General features: G+C 38.4%; 1 long non-coding RNA gene across 2 annotated transcripts in view; it reads right to left on the reverse strand.

Moving 5' to 3' along the window:
• The window catches only part of LOC141585624 (uncharacterized), a 361964-nt gene that overhangs the window by 305392 nt on the left and 31774 nt on the right, over window positions 1-24798 (reverse strand). Inside the window, exon 1 of one of the 2 annotated variants that reach the window (XR_012519207.1) lies at window positions 15183-15376. The exons of the other annotated variant lie outside the window; for it this stretch is intronic. This is a non-coding gene — a long non-coding RNA (uncharacterized LOC141585624). Of the gene's footprint in view, window positions 1-15182; window positions 15377-24798 lie in introns of those variants that run through there. 2 annotated transcript variants of the gene reach the window in all.

The raw sequence follows: 24798 nt of genomic DNA on the forward strand, positions 1-24798 counted from the left end.
AATTAATGTAGGAAGGAAGAGAATATGAAAGAAAAAAGGGAGAGAGTGAAGGCAGGAAGGAAATAAGGTTTAGTTACACTGGTCTATGGTTTCAAAACTATCCCAGACTTTTAAAAGTCCATATTTTCCCCAATTCTTCCAACAGTGGCCAAGAAACAATATACACATGGGAGTCCATAAAAATGAGCTAAGATTCCGTGGGTGGTAAAGGAAGGAAGAAAGTGGGAGAACAAAAAAAGGAATGTCTCTTTTGTTCTCATATACTCTTCTTTCTTCATTTCCTTAGTTCCTCAGAATTCCCCCTCTCATGATCTTCTGTTTCCTGACACATAGAGAATTACACTTCAACAGACATGAGTTCTACACTCCCAGGAGTGTGCACATGTGCGCACAGGCATGCACAGCTCCCAACACCCAAAGTGACTTCTCTTCCTACACTTTTCCCATCAGTCTATGACCCAAGAGAGCACCAGGCCTCACCTTATACTCAGCTATCCCTCTCTGCAGCTTCTTTTTCCTAGCGGGTCTTTTCTATTGCTTACCACTTACAAAGTCAAGGTTCTGTCAAAACAATGCAGACTGGCTTCAGGTATATAACAGGCCAGATAAAATCCTATGTTTTACCCTCTAATATGAAATTCACTCTCTTTCCTTCCAATATCTGCATACCAAGAAGAAAACAAGTGATTAGAAAGAAAATAGCTATCATTTATTGAGCACTTACTATATGCAGGGTTATGTATTAAAAGCTTCATAACATTATCATATCTTTGGTTAAGTTCATTCCTAGGTATTTGTTTTTTGTGAGTACTATAAATGAAATTACATTCTTGATTTCTTTTTCAGATCGATTGTTGTTAGTGTATAGATGTGTTAATAGTTTTGTATTTATTTTAAGATGGAAGTCTTGCTCCGTTACCCAGGCTGCTCTCAAACTCCTGGGTTCAGGCAATCCTCCCACCTTAGTCTCCTAAGTGCTGGGACTACAACCACACACCACCATGCCCAGCTTGTATGTTGACTTTATAGTCTTCAGCTTTACTAACTTCATCTATCAGTTCTAAGAGTTTCTGGTCGTCTTTAGGTTTTTCTAAATACAGTCCAACAATCACACTCCTTGGTATTTACCTAAACAAACTGAAAACTTACATCTACACAAAAATCTGCACAAAGGTACTATTAGCTGCTTTATTCATAATTGTCAGATCTTGGAAGCAACCAAGATATCCTTAGACGGTGACCAGATAAATCAACTGTGGTACATCCAAACAATGGAATATTATTCAGTGCTGAAAAAGAGATTAGCTTTTGAGCCTTCAAATGGCATGGAGGAAACTTAATGTATATTATCAAGTGAAAGAAGTTCACCTGAAAAGGCTACATAGTGTTTGATTCCAACTATATGACATTCTGAAAAAGGTAAAAGTATGGAGACAGTAAAATGGTTGCCAGGGTCAGGGGAGTGGGAGGGATAAATAGGCAGAAAGCAGAGAATGTTTAGGGTAGTGAAACTACTCTGCATGACAATGTAATGTTGGACACATGTCACTACACATTTGTCAAAACCCACAGAATGTACAACACAAGAGTGAACTCTAAAGTAAACTGTGGGCTTTGGGTAATGGTGATGTGTCAATGTAAGTTTAGCAATTGTACCAAATGGTGCAGAACATCAAAAGTGGGAGAGGCTGTGTGTGTGGGACAGTGCATATATAGGAAGTATGTGCATCCCATTTATCTTTGCTGTGAATCTAAAACTGCTCTAAAAATAAAGGTTTTAAATGTTTAACTATGAAGCAAAATTGTATTGATTTTCAAATATGAAGAAATAGAGGATTAAAGAGATTGAGTAATATGCTTTAGATACAACTGTTGTAAGGAAAAAGGATTCAACCTTCAGCAGTCAATTCCAGAATTTGTACTCTTAGCTACTACAGAACAAGAAATCTCAGAACTATAGAATATTAACATTGAAGGTATCTTAAACATTATCTAGGCCAGTGGCTTTCAACCTTGGATGCACATTAGCATTGTGGGTAGTATTTTTAAGATCCTCAAATTGGGTCACACGTGGACCAATTAAATAATCATGTCTAGAGGTGTCACACACATGTGTGTATTTATTGAAGCTTCATGGTGATTCCTACATAGAGGAAATGTTGAGCTTTACTGATTCAAAGAACAATGAAAGGCTTCCACCCACGTGGGACAAAAGTGCAACTTATTTTGGTTCTATTTCGAAGAATTAGTTTTTATATCATCCACGTCCAAGATTGATAGGAAGAGGTATACTTGTTTTCCTTTGACTTTTTAAAATTTTGTTAAGAGATGGGTCCTCATTCTGTTGCCCAGGCTGGTCTTGAACTTGTGGGCTCAAGCAAACCTCCTGTCTCAGCCTCCAGAAGTGCTGGGATTACACCACACACAGACAGCCTCCTTTCAATTTTTAAGGTTTGGTATGGTACCAAGAAAAAAGCAGGGTTAGTGGTCCTATAATCTAGAATCTCCTCTGACACTTCCTAATCATAATCTTGGAACACTTAACCTCTCTAAAGCCTCAATTTCCTTATTGGCAAAATTAACGTACAAATAGTCCATGTATGTCTTATTGACTTCCCAGTAGCTCTAAAAATCAAGTAAGACAATGTATACTTTCATATTTTATTTTTCTGCCTGAGGAGTGACACAGTGTTGGTTTTTAGTAGGTAGTGAACTTAAAGAAAATGGACATTGATGGCATGTGGTACAGAGTCTGAGCCTCACTCTTGATATTCATTAACTGTTCTCAGAGAAGTTACAGAAACTTTGTAAAACAGTACACTCATTGACAATATACACAAAGCAAAATCAGTAACGTCTCGCTTCTTTGGGAATTAAAAAAACAATTTGCACAGTAAATGGTACCTAAAAGTTACTCAAAAGTGTTATGTTTCCTTCCCATAACCACTTAAATTTCTCATTTATTCCACCAGATATTTTAAATTAAAGCATACCAGGAAAAATCAATGGTTACCTAACATCATTATTCACTTTAAGAGTGGGCTGTCCAAAAAGTCTTGAACAAATAGAAAGGCATCCTTTGTTCTTGGTTAGGACATCAATTTGCCAGTTCTAAGTGACCTTATCAGTTTAACGAGAGGTCAGTAAATGCCAGGAAGGTATTTTATTGAACTAAACAAATTGATCCTAAAATTCACATGGAGTTTTAAAAAAAAAAAGTAAGAATAGGCAGAGGACATTGAGAAGAAAAAGCTATGAGGAGGCACCATTCTACCTGCCATTAAAGCATGCTACAAAACCTAGATAAATAAAATAGTGTAGTAGTACTATATAAGTAGATTGGCATACCAGTAGAATGAAACAGTAAATCCAGACATATGCCCAATTAAATGTATAAATCTAGCATATGATCAAAGTGTTATATTTAAGAAAAAAATTACTCTTTCATAAACTGTGTTGGGATAATTAGATGACCATTTGGGAAAAAAAAAAAAAGAGATAAAATTAGATTAATTCCTCACACCATAAACAAGCATAAACTGTAAATGGACCTGAGATCTTAATGTAAAAAATATAATTATATAAATACTAGAGAAAATTTTAAGCAAATTCCTCTTTAACCCAGGCACAGGGAAAGGCTTCTATAACTAAAAACCTAGATGTAATGTAAGAGGAGTCTGATAAATTTGACTCTATAAAACAGAGAATGCTTGCATGATAAAAACAAAAAATGCACACTAAGACAAATAGCACACTGAGAGAAAACATTTGCAACATATATCACAGATAAGGAGCTAAATAACTTAATATACAAAGTATGCTTTAAAATTGAGACTGAAGGCTGGGCGAGGTGGCTCATGCCTGTAATCCCAGCACTTTGCAAGGCTGAGGGGTTGGATCATGAGGTCCAGAGATTGAGACCATCCTGGCCAACATGGTGAAATCCCATCTCTACTAAAATACACAAAATTAGCTGGGCATGGTGGAGTGAGCCTGTAGTCCCAGCTACTTGGGAGGCTGAGGCAGGGGAAACACTTGAACCAGGAGGTGGAGGTTGCAGTGAGCTGAGATGGCACCACTGCACTCCAGCCTGGTGACAGAGCAAGACTCTGTCTCAAATAAATAAATAAGTGAAAAATAAAATAAAACTGAGGCAGAAAAGACCAACACTCTTAAAAACAGACAAAAACATAAGCAGAAAATTTTAGAATATAAAAATGGCCCTTATGCAATAGTACACTGCTACTATTCCAGTCTATTCAGGCTGCTATAACAAACTATATAGATTGAGTGCCTTGTAAACAACATAAACTTATTTCTCACAGTTCTGGAGGCGGGGAAGCTCAAGATCAAAGCACTAGCAGATCTGATGTCTGGTGAAGGCCTTCTTTCAGTTCATAGCTGTTTTCTCACTGTGTCCTCACATGGTAGAAGGGATGAGGGAGCTCTCTCCAGCCTCTTTTATAAAACTACTACTCCCAGTCATGAGAGCTCTACTCATTCATAACCTAATGACCTAATCACCCCTCAAAGGCCCCACCTCCTAACACCATTACATTGAGGGTTAGGATTTCAAGAGATGAATGTTGGGAGTGGGAGGCAGGACACAAACATTCAGTCTCAGTCTATAGCAATTACTCACAATGGAAGACGTGCAAATTAAACTATAGTGAGATATCATTTCTCACCAACTAGATAAACATTGCTGGTGGGAATGCAAAATGAAGAATTCCCATAGGGAGGCAAATTGGCAATGTCCAACAAAATGAAATTTGGCAATGTTCAACAAAAATACATATGTAATCCACTTCTAGGAATTTATCCTGAAGGTACATCTTTAATAATACAAAACTACATATGCACAAGGTTTCTCATTGCAGCATTATTTGTTACTGTAAAATATTAAGAACTACATAAATTCCCAAGCATAGAAGATTGGTTGAGTAAACTATGACATATTATCACAATGGAGTACTATGAAGCTGTTGAAAGAATGAGGATGACCTCTATGAACTGATTATAAATTTATCTCCTAATAAATTTATCTCCTGATAAATTTGTATCTCCCGATAAATGTATAATCAGTTCATATATAGGTGATGTTCTGGATCAAAAATAATGTTTATGAGTAAAATACACTATAGAATGCTCTAAGGAAAAAAATAAGGGAAAAGAGGATAGCATATACATATCTCTTATATTTACCAAAAGAAGGATAAGACCACAGGAAGGATAAGATAAGACAACGGTAGAAGGGAAAGAGGTAGAAGGGATATAGGAGTGTGATGCTTCTTTACTTTTTGTATAGTTTTGAACTTTGGAAGCAAGTTACTATTGTACATATGTTTAAAATTATATTAAATTAGCAAAGATAGGAAGGGGAAAAATTAAAAATCTAAAAACTGAAAGCAACCAAAACAATGAATCAATTATATTTCAAATAAATGTCATATTCATAGTAAAGAAGAAAAAAAAACTAAGTAACATGAACAGAGTTATTTGATTTCAGATACATACCCTCAGTCTCACACAGGGTTGTGGAGTGGGGAAAAACTGCCCACAAAACCTATACTCTTTTTTGTAGGTTTGTTTATTAAAGTGATATGGGCAAAGTAATTCTGAAACTATAGCATTAAATAAATTTGTAAGCTATTTTATTAAAATTACTTCAGTGAATGTCCTTAACTTTTTTTTTTTTTTTTTTTTTTTGAGTTGGAATCTTGCTCTGTTTCTCAGGCTGGAGTGCAGTGGCACGATCTTGGCTTGGCTCACTGCAACTTCCACTTCCCTGGTTTAAGCAATTCTTCCAACTCAGCCTCCCAAGTAGCTGAGATTACAGGCATCCACCATCACGCCTGGCTAATTTTTGTATTTTTGTAGAGACTGGGCTTCACCATGTTGGCCAGGTTGGTCTTGAACTCCTGACCTCAGATGATCTGCCAACCTCAGCCTCCCAAAGTGAGCCACTGTGCCCAGCCCCAATAAATGTTAAATAATTAAATCATCTAAGCAAAATTAGCTTGCAACATTCTCGAGATATGAATTTAAATTAATTCCTAACTTTTTTGATGCCAACCAATACTATTTGGGGCTAAACTAAATTATGTTTTCTGTTTTTCCCATCAAGTTGATAGTACTTAAAAAACAAAACAAAACAAAAAAAAAACTCTTAAATTGGCAATAATTCCAGTGTACTGAAAAGTTGCAAGAATAAGAAAAGTACAAAGAACACCTGTATATCTTTCACTCAGGATTATCTATTGTTAACATTTTGCCCTGTTTGCTTTGTTACTCAGGTGTACTATCTCTGTACGTGTATGTGTGTGTATGTACATATTTGCATGTGTATATATGTATACACAGATGTATGTAAATTTTTTTCTGAATCATTTGAAAGTCAGTTGTATACACGATGGCCCTTCATCCCTCCATACACACGTGAGTTTCTTAAGAATAGGATATAACTCTTTAATCTGTGTTAATATTGTCTATATGTAATAATGTGTCACTATTGTTGTAAGCCACAGTTCTCACCATGGAAGAAGGAACATACACATACGGGATCACAGAAGGTTTAAAAGAACACCGTGGAGATGGATTGGATTTGCAGGTACTGGTAAACCCATGATTTTAAAAAATACGTGTACACGTAGGGCCAGGTGCGGTGGCTCACGCTTGTAATCCCAGCACTTAGGAGGCCAAAGCGGGTGGATCACCTAAAGTCAGGAATTCAAGACCAGCCTGGCCAATGTGATGAAACCCTGTCTCTACTAAAAACACAAAAATTAGCCACGCGTGGTGGCGATGCCTGTAATCCCAGCTACTCAGGAGGCTGAGGCAGGGAGAATTTCTTGAACTAAAGAGGCGGAGGTTACAGTGAGCCGAGATAACACTCCAGCCTGGGCGACAGAGTGAGACTCCATCTCAAAATATTTATATACTTGTATTTATTTATATACACACACACACATATAAGCACATATTCATACATATGTATATATGTGTGTGTTTGCATATGTGTACATACATGCATATATTAGCTTTGTCTGCTGAAAGGTTCTAGAAGCAAAGATACCTCAGTAGCAACAAACATACTTTGGACCCAGATCTCTATATCATTCTCCACTAAAAGGAACCATGACTCCTCAGAGAAATGGACAATTCTGGGGCTGGGGAAGAATAGGTACAAGCTGAACCTGGAACAGCTTATAAGGAAGTGTTCACAAAAAAGATGAGGCCAGTTCACAAAGACATGGGGTTCAGCTCGAAGGGATTCCACTGGCCAAATCTGAGACAATTCGAGCACCAAAATGTTTAAAGACTATAATAAATTAAAAACCATTAGGAGAAAAAAGTAATCCATAAGCCATACTACTAATAAATAAATAAGGGAGAAGGGAGGGATTGTGTTTATAGTAAAATGTCAAGTACCAACTGATAAATATGTAATACAGGAGACAGAAAATTATCATTTTGCAACCATCATAAAGAAAATTGGTTCAAGCAAGAATCATCAATGGATGTTCAATCTAGGGAACATTTGATGAGGGTAAGCCTTGCATTATCTCAGTGTGTCTCCCCAAAGATTACTTGTTAGTTGTAAGAAAGACAGATAGTTTCCAAACATTACAAACACAGGGACATCTAACTAGGTGATCAAGATTAACATCACCAGCCAGGTGCAGTGGCTCATGGCTGTAATCCCAGCATTTGGAGGCCAAGGCAGGAGGATCATTTGAGGTCAGGAGTTCAAGTCAAGCCTGGCCAACATGGTGAAACTCTGTCCCTACCAAAAATACAAAAAAAACTTAGCCAGGCATGATGGCACATGCCTGTAATCCCTGCTACTTGGGAGGCTGAGGTGGAAGAATCGCTTGAATCCAGGGAGTGGAGGTTGCAGTGAGCTGAAACCACATCACCACTGCATTCTAGCCTGGGTGACAAAGTGAGACTCCATTTCAAAAAAATAAAAATAAAAAATTAACATCACCGATTCAGAGAGAGAACCATTGTAGTGGTTGACACCCTAAGACACAATGTTGCTGATTGCAGTATTCCAGCCAGACAGGCATAACCTGAATCTAATCTTTAGGAAATATCAGGCAAACTAAAAATGAGGAACTTTTGTCATAAAAGACAAAGGCGGAGAAAATGTTCCAGATTAAAAGAGACTAAAGAAAGATGGCAATTAAATGTAAATACCCTATTCTAGACTGGATCCTGTACTGGCAGCTAGACTAGGGGCTGAGAAGAGAAGCTAAACAGGACACTATTTAGTTTACAAACAAGATTAACACAGATTAAAGAGTTATATCAATACATTTATTGAAGTTTTAACTGTATGGTGGTTAGGACTAAGACATTATCCCTATTCTTAAGAAATCCACAGTGTATTGAGGGGTAAAGGGCCATAATATACGCAACTGACTCAAATGATTTGGAAAAAAATTCACATACATGTATGTATACACATATATACATGCAAATGTGTACACACACACATATACATACAGAGATAGTACACCCAAATAACAAAGCAAATGAGATGAAATGTTAACAATAGATGATCCTGAATAAAAGATATACAGGTATTCTTTGTGCTTTTCTTATTCTTGCAGTTGTTCAGTACACTGCAATTATTGCCAATTCAAAGTTTGATTTTTCTAAAAAAGTGTTACTGACTTGATTGGAAAAACAGAAAACAATTTAGTTTAGCCCCTCATAGTATTAGTATCAAAATAAGCTAGGAATTCTTTTTAATTCAGATCTGGAAAGTGTTGCAAACTAATTTTGCTTGATATTATTATTTAACATTTATAGGGCCATTCACCGAAGTACTTTTAATAAAGTAATTTACAAATTATAGTACAATCAATTGAGTGGATTTAACACACAATGATGTGCTTAGCAATGTGTCATTGATTAGCTGAATGTCTTTCTGAGACCCTTGTAAGGAAGAACTGTTTAGTAATCAGAAAAATACTGGGGTGGTTTAATCAGCAGCCTTTATAGTTTAAATAAATTTTTTAAAATATTACTCTTCAATCATATTACATTTGTTTTCTTATTCCAAAATAATATCTTGAGACCCAATATCTTCTTTCTTTTTTTTTTTTTTTTTTTTTGAGACAAGGTCTCATTCTGTCACCCAGGCTGGAGTACAGTGGCATGATCATGGTTCACTGCAGCATCAACCTCCTGGGCTCAAGCAATCCACCCACCTCAGCCTTTGGAGTACCTGGGACTACAGGCATGCATCTCCATGTCAGGTTACTTTTGTATTTTTTGTAGAGATGGGGTTTTGCCATATTGCCCAGGCTGGTCTTGAACTCTCGAGCTCAAGCAATTCACTCGCCTCAGCCTCCAAAAGTGTTGGGATTATAGGAGTGCACTACCACAGAAGGACAAAATTAAATATTTTGTAGTCTATAAAAATGTAGTATCATTTAATTCCATGGAAATATAGAGGCTGACATCGTATTTTTAATATTTACTTTCCAGGAGCTAATATAAGCAGAATAAAACCTATTTCTCCTTCAATATTCAAAAAGTTTACATCTGCAGTCCAGCTACCTAAGCCCTTTTTGTGTTTCTATAACAGAAGACCACAGACTGGGCAGTTTATAAAGAAAAGGAATTTATTTCTCACACTTCTGGAGGCTGGGAAGTTCAAGAGCAAGGTGCTGGCAATTTGTTAGGACTTTTGTACTTCATTATTCCATGGCAGAAGCAGGTAGGGCAAGAGACCACAAGAGTACAAGAGCAAGAAGGGGAAGAACTTGCATTTACAACAAGCACACTCTTGAGGTAACTAACCCATTCTGGCAATGATGACATTAATTCATTCATTAGGGCAGAGCCTCACAACTTAATCATCCTTTAGGCCCTACTTCCCAAACTGCTGCATTGAAGATTACATATCTAACACATGAGCTTTGGAGAGCATATTCAAACAATACATCAGCTATATTTTCTTTTAATGAGCTGAGGCTGTTTTGACCTACCTGATTCCAATGATTGGTTTGCGTAATACAACTTCAGGCCTTGTTTTTCAGTTTTTATATTGTTTTGTTTTAAAGGAAATGAATTTGTTATAGATTTGAGATATTGCTACTTTAAAAGTTTCCTGGGCGGGTGCAGGAGCTCACACCTGTAATCCCAGCACTTTGGCAGGCCAAAGCAGGCAGATCACTTGAGCCCAGGAGTTTGAGACCAACATAAGCGACATGATAAAATCTTGTCTCCAGAAAATTAGCCAGGCATGCTGGTGCATACAGGTAGTCCCAGCTACTCAGGAGGCTGAGGTGGAGGATTGCTTGAGCCCAGGAGGTAAAGACTGCACTGAGCCATGACCATATCACTGCACTCCACCCTGGGCAACAGAGTCAGACTCTATCCCAAAAAACAAACAAAAGACCAGTAGCATTTCTGTACATAAACAACAAACTATCTGAAAAGGAAATCAAGAAAGCAATTTCATTTATAAAATACCTAGCAATACATTTAACCAAAGAGGAAAAAAAAAAAAAAAAACCTCTACAAGGAAAACTACAAAATACTGTTGAAAGAAATTTAATAGGCTAAAAATCAAATGGAAAGACATGCTCATAAATTGGAAAAATGAATATTGTTATCATGCCAATATTACACAAAGCAATTGAATGCAATTCCTATCAAAATACCGATGACATTCTTAACAGAAATAGAAAAAACATCCTAAAATTTAAATCAACCCCAAAAGACCCAGAATAACCAAAAAATTAAATCCAGAAGTGTCACATACCAGATTTCAAAATATACTACAAACCTGTAGTAACCAAAACAGCATAGAACTGGCAGAATAAAAGACACATAGACTAATGAGACAGAAAAGAGAACTCAAATTAATCCACATATCTACAAACAACTGATTTTTTACAAAGGTGAAATGGTGCTTGGAAAGTTGGATATCTATGTGCAGAAGAATGCAATTAAACCTGCCTTTCCATTATACAAAAATCAACTCAAAATGGATCAGCCACCTAAGGATAAGACCCAAAATAATAAAACTACTAGAAGAAAATAGAAGAAATGCTTTAGGACCTTGGCCTGGGGAAAGATTTCATGAATAAGACTTCAAAAGCATAGGCAACAAAAATAAATAAATAAATAAGTAGGATTATAGCAAACTAAAAGGCTTCTGCTCAGCAAAGACAACCCAGAGAACTGGAGAAAATATTTGCAAACTACTCATTCTACAGGGGATTAATATCCAAAATATATAAGTAACTCAAACATCAATAGCAAAAACAAACAATCCAACTAAAAATAATGGGCAAGTGATCTAAACAGACATTTCTCGAAAGACATAAAAATAGTCAACAAATACATGAAAAATGTATAAATATTATTAATCATCAGGGAAATAAAAACCACAGTAAGGTATCATCTCACCCCAGTTAGGATGGCTATTTAACAAAAAGACAAAAAATAACTAATGCTGACAAGGATGCAGAGAAAAGAGAACTCTTACACAGCCAGTGGGAATGTAACTACTACAGCCACTATGGAAAACAGTATGGAGGTCCCTCAAAAAACTACAACAGAACTACTATGTGATCCAGCAATCTCACTACTGGGAGCTTATCCAAAGGAAAGGAAATAATTATACCAAAGAAACATCTGTACCCCATGTTTATTGCAGCACTATTCACAATAGCCAAGATACGGGATCAACCTAGGTGTCCAACAATAGATGAATGGATAAAGAAAATGTCGTATATATACACAGTGGCTATTTCACCATAAAAAATAGGAAATCCTGTCATTCTCAGCAACGTGGATGGAACAGGAAGATATTATGTTATGTGAAATAAGCCAGGAACAGAAAGTTAAACCCTGAATGTTCTCATTCACATATGGACACTAAAAAAAAGTTGATAGGGAGAGATTTGTTAAAGGATAAAAAATTATAGCTAGATTATAGAAGTAAGTTCTAGTACCCTATACCACTGTAGGATGACTACAGTTAATAATATGCAGCTTCAAACAGCTAGGAGGAGTATATTTAAAGTTCCCAAAACAAATAAATGATAAATGTTGGAGATGATAGATATGCTAATTACTCCAGTCTGATCACTATATATGTATCGAGACATCATCATGTACCCTTTGAATAAGTATAATTATTGTCAATTAAAAATAAAATATAAAAGCATCCTGTTAATATACCACAGCAAGAAAGTATATTTTACTTATTCATGAATTACCTGCTACTTATACTTCAAACAAATAAGCCAATTGTTTGTTCGTTTACCTAATAGTCTGAGTCTAAAGAGCCATTAGTGGCTACTAGTAAATGAATGAAATCGTTTTTTTTTTTTTGTTAATGTAATTATGCTCTACATTTCATACGTAGTGGTTTTATGTAAAAACACCTCTGATTAAGGTGACTTCAAAAAGTTAACATTTAATTTCTTGTAATTGCCTGTATAAACAAAAGGAAAATTCATAATTTAAATATTTTCTGCTGTAGACATCAGGTCATGTCCTTGCAGTTGCAATTTATTTGGCTCTCTTACATGTAATGATTTTGACATTGGCAGGGAGACAAGAGGGAGAATTTAGAGTACAGAAGGAAGAAAACAAATACAAGGAGGGAGAAAAAAGAGGAAACAGACAACAAAGGAAGGAGAAATAGAACATCATGGGAAAGAAAATAGAATAGATGGTAAGAAAAGAGAAGAAAGGAGATGAGAATGAGGCAGCAAAAGAGAAGTGGGAGATTAAAAGTTCTCTTTCACCTGGAGGGGTGTTGAAAAGATCCTGAGCTGGAACCCTTATTCGCACTTTGATAAAATGAAGTACCAAGTTCTTAATCAGATATGGAATTTCTTATACTCACATTGCTTCTATTTGTTTAATGTCAAGTTATATAAGATAATTTATGGTTTGCATGAAAGAATTTTTTAAATACTTGTAAAGCTTTACACACTTGTTTTAGAGACGGATGTTAACTATAATCAATGGCTAGGTTGAGCAGAGTCTGTGCAACATGCCTGGAATTTGTAAAAATTGCCAACTATTAATAAAGCAGTTTCTTCCAGTTGTCACTGTGTGCCATTCTTTGATGCATTCCCTGAGGAATATTTTTAAACAAGCTTAGATAGAACTTGTCATGGTATCACATAACCGCTATTGAACTGTTGTGAGCTTTGAATCAGCCATGTATCTTTTGTGTGAAAAAGAAAAACAATCTGTCATAAAAGTGCATGAAAGTTGACAAGACTTTCTCTAATAGCTATATTCTAGGAATACATATTTTTGAGTGTTTTTAAACACTAGCTTGCTAAATACTTACTACATTCACAGGTTGTTTAAAATATGAATCACTGACCTTAACAATTACTACAACGTACTTTGCAGATGAGCCTGTGGTTTTCTGACCATCAAGCAGCCTATAATGTTGTACATTAAAGAAAGAACCCGTGTCTGTATTTTCTTTCAGATTTTTATGATTCAGTATTGACATAATTCAAAATAACTGTCTCAAATTTGTCTTCATGCTTATAATTTCCTTTCAGCGTTTTATAATTAGATATAGAAATTATTCAGAATAACTGTCTTAACTTGTGTTAATGTTTATATAATTGTCCAAACCATATTAATTATTCTCTAATATTCTATCATTATACAATGAAATCAGAGGGGTTATTTAATGAAGGCAACAATGGGCCAAGAAGAAAGTAAAGAGCTCATTTTCCTTCTAATCTAAAAATTATTTTTTTCTTTTAAATCTTACAATTAATCAATATAATTTAAGTAGAAATTTGTCGTGGTTTTAAAGTACTGACTGACTTAAGGGTTGAATGGCAATGGTGCCACAGTGATGGATGAATATTGTTAGGACATAAAGTTTTAAATAGAAATAAGTGATAACTACATTTGGGTTTCCAGAAGCCCTAGAATAAATGTTATCCTCACTTTAAATTTATGATGGAGTTGATGTCAGTATTCCCAGTATAAAACATGTTCAGACTTCTAGTAAAACTCATTACGATACTCTAATCTTAACAAGAGGCACAGCAATTCCAAGAGTGGTTTTTATATAATAGTCAATCATAAATGTTACCACTGTCCTTGCATTATTTATATGTATAGTATTCATCATTATATACCCAGTACTCCTTCTTTGACCCCAAATCATCTGAGGCACAATGATATAAAAGTAACTTCTCCACTAATTAATTCAAGGTTCATTGAGATTTATGAGCTTCTAATTTCTCTACTTAAGACACCAAGATGCCATTTCCTGCCCTCTCTGCTTGTGACATTTATCTTAAATGAAGGCTAAATAAAAGATTAACTTAAGAATTAAGACCAGAATCAAATGCTTTAGAACACAGAAGCATAGATAAGGAACTACAGAATTTTAGAGTTGATAAGGATTTTAAAGATAAGGTACCTAACATTACTGAAACTGAAGTTCAAGAATGTGAAAAGACCTTCTAAATCTTACATAGCTAGTTGAAGACATGAAGCTGATGTGAGAATAAGGAGAAAGGAGGCTAAGTATGTTTGATACGTACTTAAGAAAGGATAAGAAAATAGAGTCTTGGCAATATAGGTATGTATACAGTATTCCCACAGGGCAGAATGGCTTATAGTAGCAGTCCCAATCTTTTTGGCATCAGGCACCCATCTCATAGAAGACAATTTTTCCATGGATGGGGGCCAGGGGTGTGGGAGATTGTTTTGGGATGCAGCTGTTCCACCTCAGATCATCAGGCATTAGTTTGATTCTCACAAGGAGCACATAACCCAGATCCCTCAAATGCACAGTTCATAGTAGGGTTTGCACTCCTATGAGAATCTAATGTCGCTGCTGATCTGACAGGAGGCAGGTGGAGTTTGGGTGGTAATGCTCGCTTGCCTGCCACTCACCTCCTGCTGTGTGGCCCACTTCCTAACAGACCACGGACCAGTACTGAGGTCCATGTTCCAGGGTTTGGGGACCCATGGTTTATAAAAACACTGCTCAGAAAATACCCTCTAGGCTGGGCGCTTTGGCTCTCACCTATAATCCCAGCACTTTGGGGTGGGTAGATTACTTGACGTCAGGAGCTTGAGACCAGCCTGCCCAACATGGTGAAACCCCATCTCTACTAAAAATACAAAAATTAGCCAGGCAGGGTGACGAGTACCTGTAATCCCAGCTCCTTGGGAGGCTGAGGCAGGAGAATCACTTGAATCCAGGAGGTGGAGGATGCAGTGAGCTGAGATCAAGCCATTGCTCTCTAGCCTGGGCAACAGAGAAAGACTCTGTCTAAAAAAAAAAGAAAGAAAGAAAAGAAAAGACACTCTAATATAGCTGTAAGGTGTGAAGCTCTCATCTGCTGAGGTTGTTCTGCCACCACAAGCAGTAGCCAACAGGCTTCTCGCCATCACTTTTAATATAAGTATCTGTTCCTAGATTTACCCCAAAAGCAGTGTCTTGCTGGACTACTACAGTCCTAATTTTTTTTTATCAACAGAAAATATAAGCTTTTAATCAAATGCACAGAGAAAATGTTTTAGATAATAAGGATATTCCCTGGTGTATTTTAAAAGAAAGGAAAAGGAATGGGAGGAAAGGAAGGATGTGTCAGGAATGGCATAACCTCTATGACTAAGGATGAGAAGGGAAAACCTTCTTACCCTCAAAGTGAAATCCCCTTCTATTTTAGGGAACACTCCTTTACTTTAAAGAATCTCTCAAATGAGTCACTAGGGTTAGATCATAGTCTTCTGGGAGGTTTGCTTTCCAAAGGATAAAGTTTTTATGCATCAATAAGAATGGAAAAAAATATAATCTGGCAAATAGGAGGGAGAACAATCCCTTTCCAAATACTCTGTCTGTTCTGTTCATTTCAGTCCACAGAACACAAACAAATATGACAGACAATAAAGATCTCAATTTTGTGAAGATAAAAAGATTCAAACCTGGCCGGGTGCAGTGGCTTACACCTGTAATCCCCACACTTTGGGAGGCCAAAACAGGAGGATCACCTGATGTCAGGGGTTCAAGACCAGCCTGGCCAACATGGTGAAATCCCATCTCTACTAAAAATACAAAAAGTACCCTGGTGTGGTACAGGCACCTGTAATCCCAGCTACTCGGGAAGCAGAAGTTGTAGTGAGCCAGGATTGCACGACAGCACTCCTGCCTGGGCAAAGAGCGAGTCTCCTCTCAAAAAAAAAAAAAAAAAAAAAAATTCAAACCTGAGTCTTTAGTCCTAGGGTTTCATGTTTCATGTAACAGTTTTTCGGTAGCTACTGGCCCCACAAAGCCCCTACTTTGCCTCAGTATGATGTGTCTCAGGGTGGAGAAGCAGACAATTACAGTGCTTTGAAGTATTTTTCAGCTTTTTGGGTGAAATCATAAATGTATACTTTAAGTCAATCTAGACAGAGACATATATGATTAGATGCTGTTTTATTGCTCACCCATTTAAAATGCAAATGATAATACCAAAAATTACCAAAGTCTACACTCCAGATGTTCCTATTATTCACAATGGCTTTTTCTTATTTTGGCTACACTTATCCTCTCCTACATATCTCTGAATTTATTCTACCACATAACCCTCCTTATGGAAACACCTACTTATTTCTTAAATAATTTTGTTGTATATATTTAAAGAGTTGGAATCAAAAAATAAACTCATTTTCTCAAGTAATGCAAAAGCCAGATCTTCATTTCCATATCCCAAAAGTCAATTATGTAGAAATAAACAACATAAAGTGATAGACAATCTATTTATGAAGCTACATTGATTGCTCTGTGCAAACAAAAGTGGCTCAGTTTTCCTCAAGAGCATGTGAGGAGAGGTCTATGGTAGGACCTTAAATAGAAGCACTAAAGTTCTTTGATTGATACCCAATTCCCCATGTGAGATTGCTTAATTCAGTCTTAAACATAAAGGGAAACACACACACACGCATGCATACACACACACACACACACACACACACACACACACATACACACACACACGAAAACTCAGTCTCTTTCTGAATGAAAGAAAAGCTCTATTGCTGGCCATAAACCATAGGATGTGGTTTCAAGCATAGCAAAAGATAGAATCATTCCTCATTCATTCATTCATTTGTTCAACAACTATCTGCTATCAATTTCTATGTGTCAGTATCATGCTCAAATGAAAAAGACATCGTCCCTAGCTTCAAAAGCTTCAAATCCAGTGGAGGAAGGAATACGCTATTAACACTCTATTGACTGGGATTCTTAGCATTATAAATGACAGAAGCTACATAAGAACTTATGTGTGGCAAAGTTACTGGAGGTAACTGAATGTTCAAGGTGTAGATGTCAGGCATGACTGAATCAAACAAAGTCAACAGGCAATCTGTCTCACTCCACACTGGGGCTTTCCTCTTTTCTGATTTCACTCTCAGGGTGGTTCTTGCCTTATGCTGGTAAGAAGGTATGCTCTAGGCATACATGTCACCAGCTTAGGAACTCCTGCACAAATAAGAGTCTTGGCCCATTTTTTTCCAGCAAGAGTCCCAGAACTGATACTAATTTAACCTAACTGGGGTCACATTCCTGAACCATTCTCAAGGACTACAGTGATAGAACATCTTACTTGGCCAGGCCAGCAGACTGAAAGTATGGGAGGGATGCTTTTACTAAGAAAAGAGGATGTCATTCAAGAAGGGAAATGAGTGCACGTAAAAAACACAGATGTCTACTGCAACAACATTACAAGTCTGAGCACGAAACAAGGGTCACAGAGAGTGCTAAAAGAATATAGAAACAGAACATTTAATTGCAATGAAAGGAGGGCGACTTAGGAGGCAGGCAGGTAGTTGTCAACTTCATAGAAAAGTGGCTTTTTTCCATTTTTTTTTTTTTTTTTTTTTGAGATGGCGTCTCACTCTGTCACCAGGCTGGAGTGCAGTGGTGCAGTCTCAGCTCTGCAACCTCCACCTCCTGGGTTCAAGCGATTCTCCTGCCTCAGCCTCCCAAGTAGCTGGAAATACAGGTGCATGCTACCACACCCAGATAATTTTTGTATTTTTAGTAGAGACGGGGGTTTCACCATGTTGGCCAGGATGGTCTCAATCTCCTGACCTGGTGATCCGCCTGCCTCGGCTTCCCAAAGTACTGAGATTACAGATGTGAGCCACTGCTCCTGGACAAAAATGGAATTTTCTTTTTTAAAAAACAATTTTTTAAATTGTACTTTAGGTTCTGGTGTACACATGCAGATCATGCAGAATTGTTGCATAGGTACATACATAACAAGGTGGTTTGCTGCCTCCATCCCCCTGTCACCTATATCTGGCATTTCTCCCCACGTTATCTCTCCCCAACCTCCCACCCACCCAAAGTGGCATTTTCAAAGCAGGAATTCTTGAAAAAAGATCTGTCAGTTCCCTACATAATTAAACATAGCTTTATCTTATGACTCAGAAATTCCACTCCTAGGTATATACACAAGAGAAATGAAAGTAAATGCCCATACAAACACCTGTACACAAAGGTTAAGCATTGTTATTTGTAATAGCCAAAAGGTGTAGAGTCCAAAACACCCATCAACTGACAAATTTAGATAAGCAAATACGGTATGGACATGTAGTGAAATACTATATGACCATAAAAAGGAATGAAGTGCTGATACACACAACATAGATGGACCTTGAAAACATTATGGTAAATGAAAGAAGCCAGACCCAAAAGACTACTTACTATATGATTGTGATATGAAATGTCTAGAATGGTGAAAGAGAGATGGAAAGATTTGTGGTTGCTTAGAGCTGAAGGGAAGGGGGACCTACAGGGTTTGGGGTTTGTTTTGAGGAGATGAAAACGTTCCAGAATTTACTGTGGTAAGGGTTGAATACATCTGTGAATATACTAAAAATCACTGAATTGTACACTGTAAATGGGTGAACTGTACAGTATGTAAATTGTATTTCAATAATGCCATTTTGACAATATTTAAAAGACCAGTTGGCTTTCAGCAAGTATAATCTCAGGCTAGTACATATAAGGCTGGGGAATTAATACGATTATAGACGTAGTGAGTTATCTCACTTGTTTTACAAATATGGCAGAATCATGTGAGTCTCTAGTGGATGCTGTGGTGTGTGGCCCAGATTTCCCTTTCAGAACTAAACAATCTAGTTCCACAGCTACAAGGAGCAGACCTGATGACAGCCCTCCACAGGAATGGGCTGCTCAGCAGCACAGGGCTGCTCACCCAAGACCATGCCCCTCCCCAGCAGGAGCCTCCATCCAATGGCTGGTTGTAAAACACAAATTTACCTTTGCTGCTAGAACAAAGTGCCTCTGCCGGAGCGAAGCAGCACTGCAAGGTGATACAGGCAACAAAGAGGAAAGAGCAAGGCCCTTCTCCCTGCTCCAGTTTTATGGTCTCCGGCTGATGTCCCCACTGGCACAATCTCTGTACCCTTGAGTTAGATATTTAATTTCCTTAATCCTCAATTTCCTCATCTAGTAAGTGGAAATTCACATTAATGCTACCTTATATATCATTTCATTGATACATGTAATGTGGCACATAGAGTGAGCTTTCAGTGAATAAATTTCTCTATTATTGAAATGGGAAACCCAGGAGAAGAGAAGGAAGTCCGATATTTTACAGTTCATTGTTATTCTTTGAAGGGGATAGGGTAGGGGGGACAGGGAAGAATGAGTTGTTGGGTCATGTTGAGTTTGAGTATTTTCTAGAATAGCTTTATTTTATTTGGAAATAGTTAGAAGTGTAATTCTAGACTCATCTGAGAGGTTAATATAACTTTTCTGACAATAGCTATGCAGAAACATGAGCAGAGAAACAGGTATGCTCAGGGGTCAGATGGAAGCTTATGAATCAGAAGACACTAAAGCTGTAGTCCTCAAATTCTAGCATGTATCAGAAGCACCAGGAGAGCTTGTTTAAATACAGATTGCAGGATCCCACCCCTAGAATTTCTAATTCAGTAGGACGGTGGGGCTTAAAAATTTGCATTTCCAACAAGCTCCCAGGTGATGCTGATTGCTACTAGTTCAAACACCACCCTTTGAGTAGCACTGGTCCAGAAAGCTCATACCAGAGCTGCAATCGTTGGTTAGCATCCAGACTTGATTTAAAAAGGAAGAGAAAGAAAATAATTAAGAATCTACAATGTGCCAAGAGTTTCGCAGACATTCTTTAATTTAATAAGCTCAACAACCCTAGGAAATAGGTGTCATCCAATTTTTCAGGGAAATTGCAACTCAGCAGGGTAAGAGAGTTGCCCAGAGTCACACAACTAGTAAAGTGGTAATATCGGGACTCTGATCCAGATCTGTCCATCTCTAAAGTCCATTTTTTTTCCATTGTGTCGTGCTCTCAACTTCTCTCAGTAAAGTCAGGAGGGCAATAGGAAGCTTATTGGCTAAGAAGGACCTACAGTTTACAATGAGATTTTAACTACCATCTAGATGGCAACAATTCCCAAATTTATCTTTCAAGGTCAGACCTATCTCCCAAAACCTAGTGCTCAGTTGCCAGCTCAGCATTTCCAACTTCCTTCACAGCTTATCCTAAATTGAACTGTTAATATTCCTCTCAGAGGTGCTTTATCCTCAGTCTTCCCTCTTCTTGGCTGATGGCAGCTCTATCCTTACAAATGCTCCTTCTCCCACACGCCACATCTAATCTATCAGCAAGTCCCAATGGCTGGGTCTTTAAAACAGACCCAGACTTCCAGCCAGTTACTAACACCTGCACAGCCTCTACCCTGATCCAAGCCACCAGCATCTCTGGCACTGATTCCTGCAATACCCATACTGTTTGTTTCCACCTTTGCTCCTCTAGAGTTTATTTTCACTCTGCAGCCAGCATGGTCCTTGGAAAATCTGAGTCAGATCATGTCCCTTTCTCCTTGAAACCCTCCAATGATTCTCCATTTTACTCAGAAAAAAAAAAAAAAAAATCAAAGTCCTGCATGACACTGACCCCGTTACCAATCCCCTACCAATCACCTCCTCTCACCTCCTGCTTTGCCTCTCTGTACTCCAGCACACTGACCTCTTTGCTGTTCCATAAACACTTCCAGGCACAGTGTTGCATTAGGGACTTTGTACTGTTCCCTTTGCCTGAGACACTCTTCCCCCAGATTTCTAATGGTGAGCTGCTTTCCTCCTTCCAGTCTTTGATCCTAGTTCACTTTCTCAATGCAGCCTATTTAAAATTGCAACCACTTTTACTCCCAGGAATCCTGCCTGTCCCTTCTTCTCTATTTTTTTTTTTTCATTTTGTTCTCAGCCTTTCTAAAACACTACACAATGTACTTGTTTGTTGTGTTTATTATATATTGTCTATCTTCCATAGCCCCCACTAGTATGTAAGCCTATGAAATAAGGGATCTTTGAATTTTGTCCACTCATGTATCTGAAGTGCCTAAAACTGTGCTTGCCGCATAGTAGGTACTCAACAAATACTTGTGAAATGAATGAAGACAGAACTGAGTTCAACAGAAACAACCAAGTAGAAGAGATGCAAAGTGTGAGTAATTACATCAAAGAGAAGTGTTTCAGAACCGGAGCTCCTGGAGAAGGCCTGTGCCCCGGGCGATACAGCAGCCAAGATGAGGCTGTGAGTGTGGCCTGCGGGAGGGGAGTCGGAAAGGGCACTGGGCTGGGAGAAAGGACAGAGAAAACCCAAGATCCAAAGTAGAAGAACATGTCTTACCTCTCTCCTCAGAAAAGAACTAGAGATTAAAGGAAAACTCAAAAATTATTTTCCCTTTTGAAAGTGTTCAAAGTTTCACAGTAACCTTAGAAAGATATATCGTCTCTCAAATCAGTGTTAGTTTCTTCAATTTACACGTCTGTCTATAAAGAAGGGTAAACAGAAGCAGCTTCTTTCCTAAGAACCCCTCCCATTTTCCATAGTTACGGCTCCTGCATTGTTTCGGTGTGAACCAGGAGGGCATAAATAAGAAGTTATTCCTAAACGGCCACAGAAGCAGAAGCAGCAGCTCCATTCACCCCAGGCAGAGGCCCAGGGCCTATGCTGTCAGTACTCTTTGGGTGGGCAGTAACAGGGAACCCAACTAAGACCGCCTTAAACAAGTGGGGTAAGGGGGTGGGAAGGAGAAAAATTATTGGCTTTTGGAATGTAAACGTCCAGGGTTTTGGCAGTTTTAGGCCTGGCTTGATCTGGGCACAGACACTGTGTCATTAGGAATACGATTTTCTCCATCAGCAGGCTTTTCTTTCCCCTGACTTGCCATTATTTCCAGGAAGGCTTGCCCCCAGATATGGCCTCCAGCATCTCTAGGCTTACACTTTCTCAGAGTAGTCATCTCATCAGAAAAAAAACCTCTTTAACAAGCACTCCAAGACAAGTCCTATGCCTGTCTCTCCTTGGCCCTGTTCTCTCCCCTAAACAAATCACCATGGCCAGGGATACACTCCTCTTATTGTCTAGTCCTGAGCCTTACACTTGCCCACTCCTGGAGCCAAAAGATGATCAGACCCCCAAATGGACCAAATGTGGAGAAGGATGAATTCCCCAAAAGAAAAATTGGGACTCTTTATCAGAAAAGAAGAAATGGCTGCCTAACTGGCTGTAAAAGTATACTGGTGTTTTTTCAAAGTTTTATAGGAGAGAATCTTACCACTTACATAACCATGATCTTAGGAATATGCAAGAAGCAAGGGCCAGAATTATTTCTCTTAATTTAGAAAGTCCATACTTTTGCAAGAGTAAGTTATTTTCAGTGACTGCCATCACTGAGGACAAGTTTGTTTTTTTTTTTAAATAATCCTGGACACTGCCGATCCTGTGTCACTTTTCCCCTTAGCAGATGTCTAATATTTCCCAGATTCAGTGCTAGACATTAGGTAAATGCAGACACAGGCAAAATGTGCCATCAGAAAGATAACCCTCATCACCATGGGGATGGCACCAAGCCATTCATGAGGGATCATGAATGACCCAAACACCTCCCACCAGGCCCCACCTCCATCTGGGTTCACATTTCAGCGGGAGATTTGTAGGGGATAAACATCCAAATGATATCACTCCAAACAGGAGTGATAGAGCCTTTCTCTATGTCCCCAGCCCTCTATTTTGGGGCCCATCAAATGGCATCATCTTGAACACTCTGTTTCCAGGTCCTCCCTCCATTCTGGCCTTGGGTTCTCCTGGCTGCCCATCATGCTGCTCAGTCCTACCCTCCAGAAACTTCATACCTTTCTGTTGGTTGTGACTGAAAAGTTCGCAATATTGCTCTGGAAAAACTAAGACCTTCAGTCCCTACGTCAGAAATCTGGAAACATCTCAAAAGTGTCCTTCTAGGACTACTCACAAGGCTGACCCTGCCACCCATGTGTCTGACATCCAACAAGAAAGCCCACAAGAACCAGCTTAGATTTTCATTTTCTTGAATTGGGCAAATCATCATCATCCTCTGGGGCAGGAATTGCAGTGCCAAAAGTAAATGTAGTGATCACCTGCTCTGGTCCTGTCTTTTCTTAAGTAGGAAAAAGAAGATTTGCAGACAAATGGTGGGAGTACAGATGGCACTCCCGGTTGCTGTTGAGAAAGCCCACTTGGTGGTGATTCAGAACAGCAGCAGCAATAATAGAAAGGAAAGGAGGGGCGGAATCAATACTCCCAGCCTGGTTTCTTGCCCTTTGTTATCTTGAAGCGTTATTTTATTCTTTCATTTATTCATTCATTCCTTTAGTAAATATTTATTTAGTGCCTATTATGTGCCAGGCACGAGGCAGGTCTCACAAGAAAAAGATCCTGTCCTTCCTCTCAGACACTCAGTCTAATGGGGAGAAAGACACATAGGTACTACAAGGTGCACAGTAAACCCAGAAATGGAGCAGGCAGTGATGGAGAGACTAAGGAACATGGAAAATGTGCTCCTATCCAGCTCAGGGGCGGTGGGAGCACAGGCAGGAGTGGGGTTCATGGAAAACCCCCTGGATGCGATGAAAATAAGCTGAGTCTTAATAAATGAGTTGGCAGGGGATGGAGGCGGGCGAAGTAAGAACAGCATGGTGGGTGGAAAACATTTCCGACAGAAGGAGGACAGCAAAAATCAAGGCAGCCAAGATGTAGCTTGGCATGTACAAGTGGTGACAAGAGAACTCAACAAGAACAAGATCATGTAGAAGTTTTCAGGGCAAGTTAAGAAACTTGGCAGTGACAAGTAAGGAACTATCAACATGTTTTACGCAGGGTAGTAATGTGATCCAATTTTCATTTTTGATAGATCATTCTGGCAGCCATGTCTGGGGTAGATTTTAAGAGGACAAGATAAGTCGGGGAGGAAAATAAATGAAAGACTGAATCAACAAAATGGTGGCAAAGAAAGGAAGAAATATATTTGAGAAATGCTTAGGAATTAAAAATGGAATGATTCGTGGCTTGATTGGATGTGGAAATGAAAGAAGGGTGAAGCAGGGACTAGGGTCTGCTTACCAGCTGGTGACTACAAAAAGCAGGAGGTGGGCTGAAGGGATTTGCTGTAGAAGGCAAGAAGAGCAGAAATCGAAACAATCTGTACTTTGGGGGTGGTAAGGATGCAAGGGCTTCCCATGAACTACATGGGTACAGTGGAAAGTAAGGATGTTCAAGTCATCTTGATGGGATCTACCCAAGAAAGCCACACAGGGGGAGAGGGAACCTTAGGAGTTAGAGATTATGGGATAGACTGCCAAATGCAATAACGGAAGGGACTGGACCAGAGGTCACCGTAGAATGCATCACTCACATCACTGTGGAAATCCCCACAAGAGGAATTTCA

This window comes from Saimiri boliviensis, chromosome 9 (genome assembly GCF_048565385.1).
Source record: "Saimiri boliviensis isolate mSaiBol1 chromosome 9, mSaiBol1.pri, whole genome shotgun sequence".
Lineage (NCBI taxonomy): Eukaryota > Metazoa > Chordata > Mammalia > Primates > Cebidae > Saimiri > Saimiri boliviensis.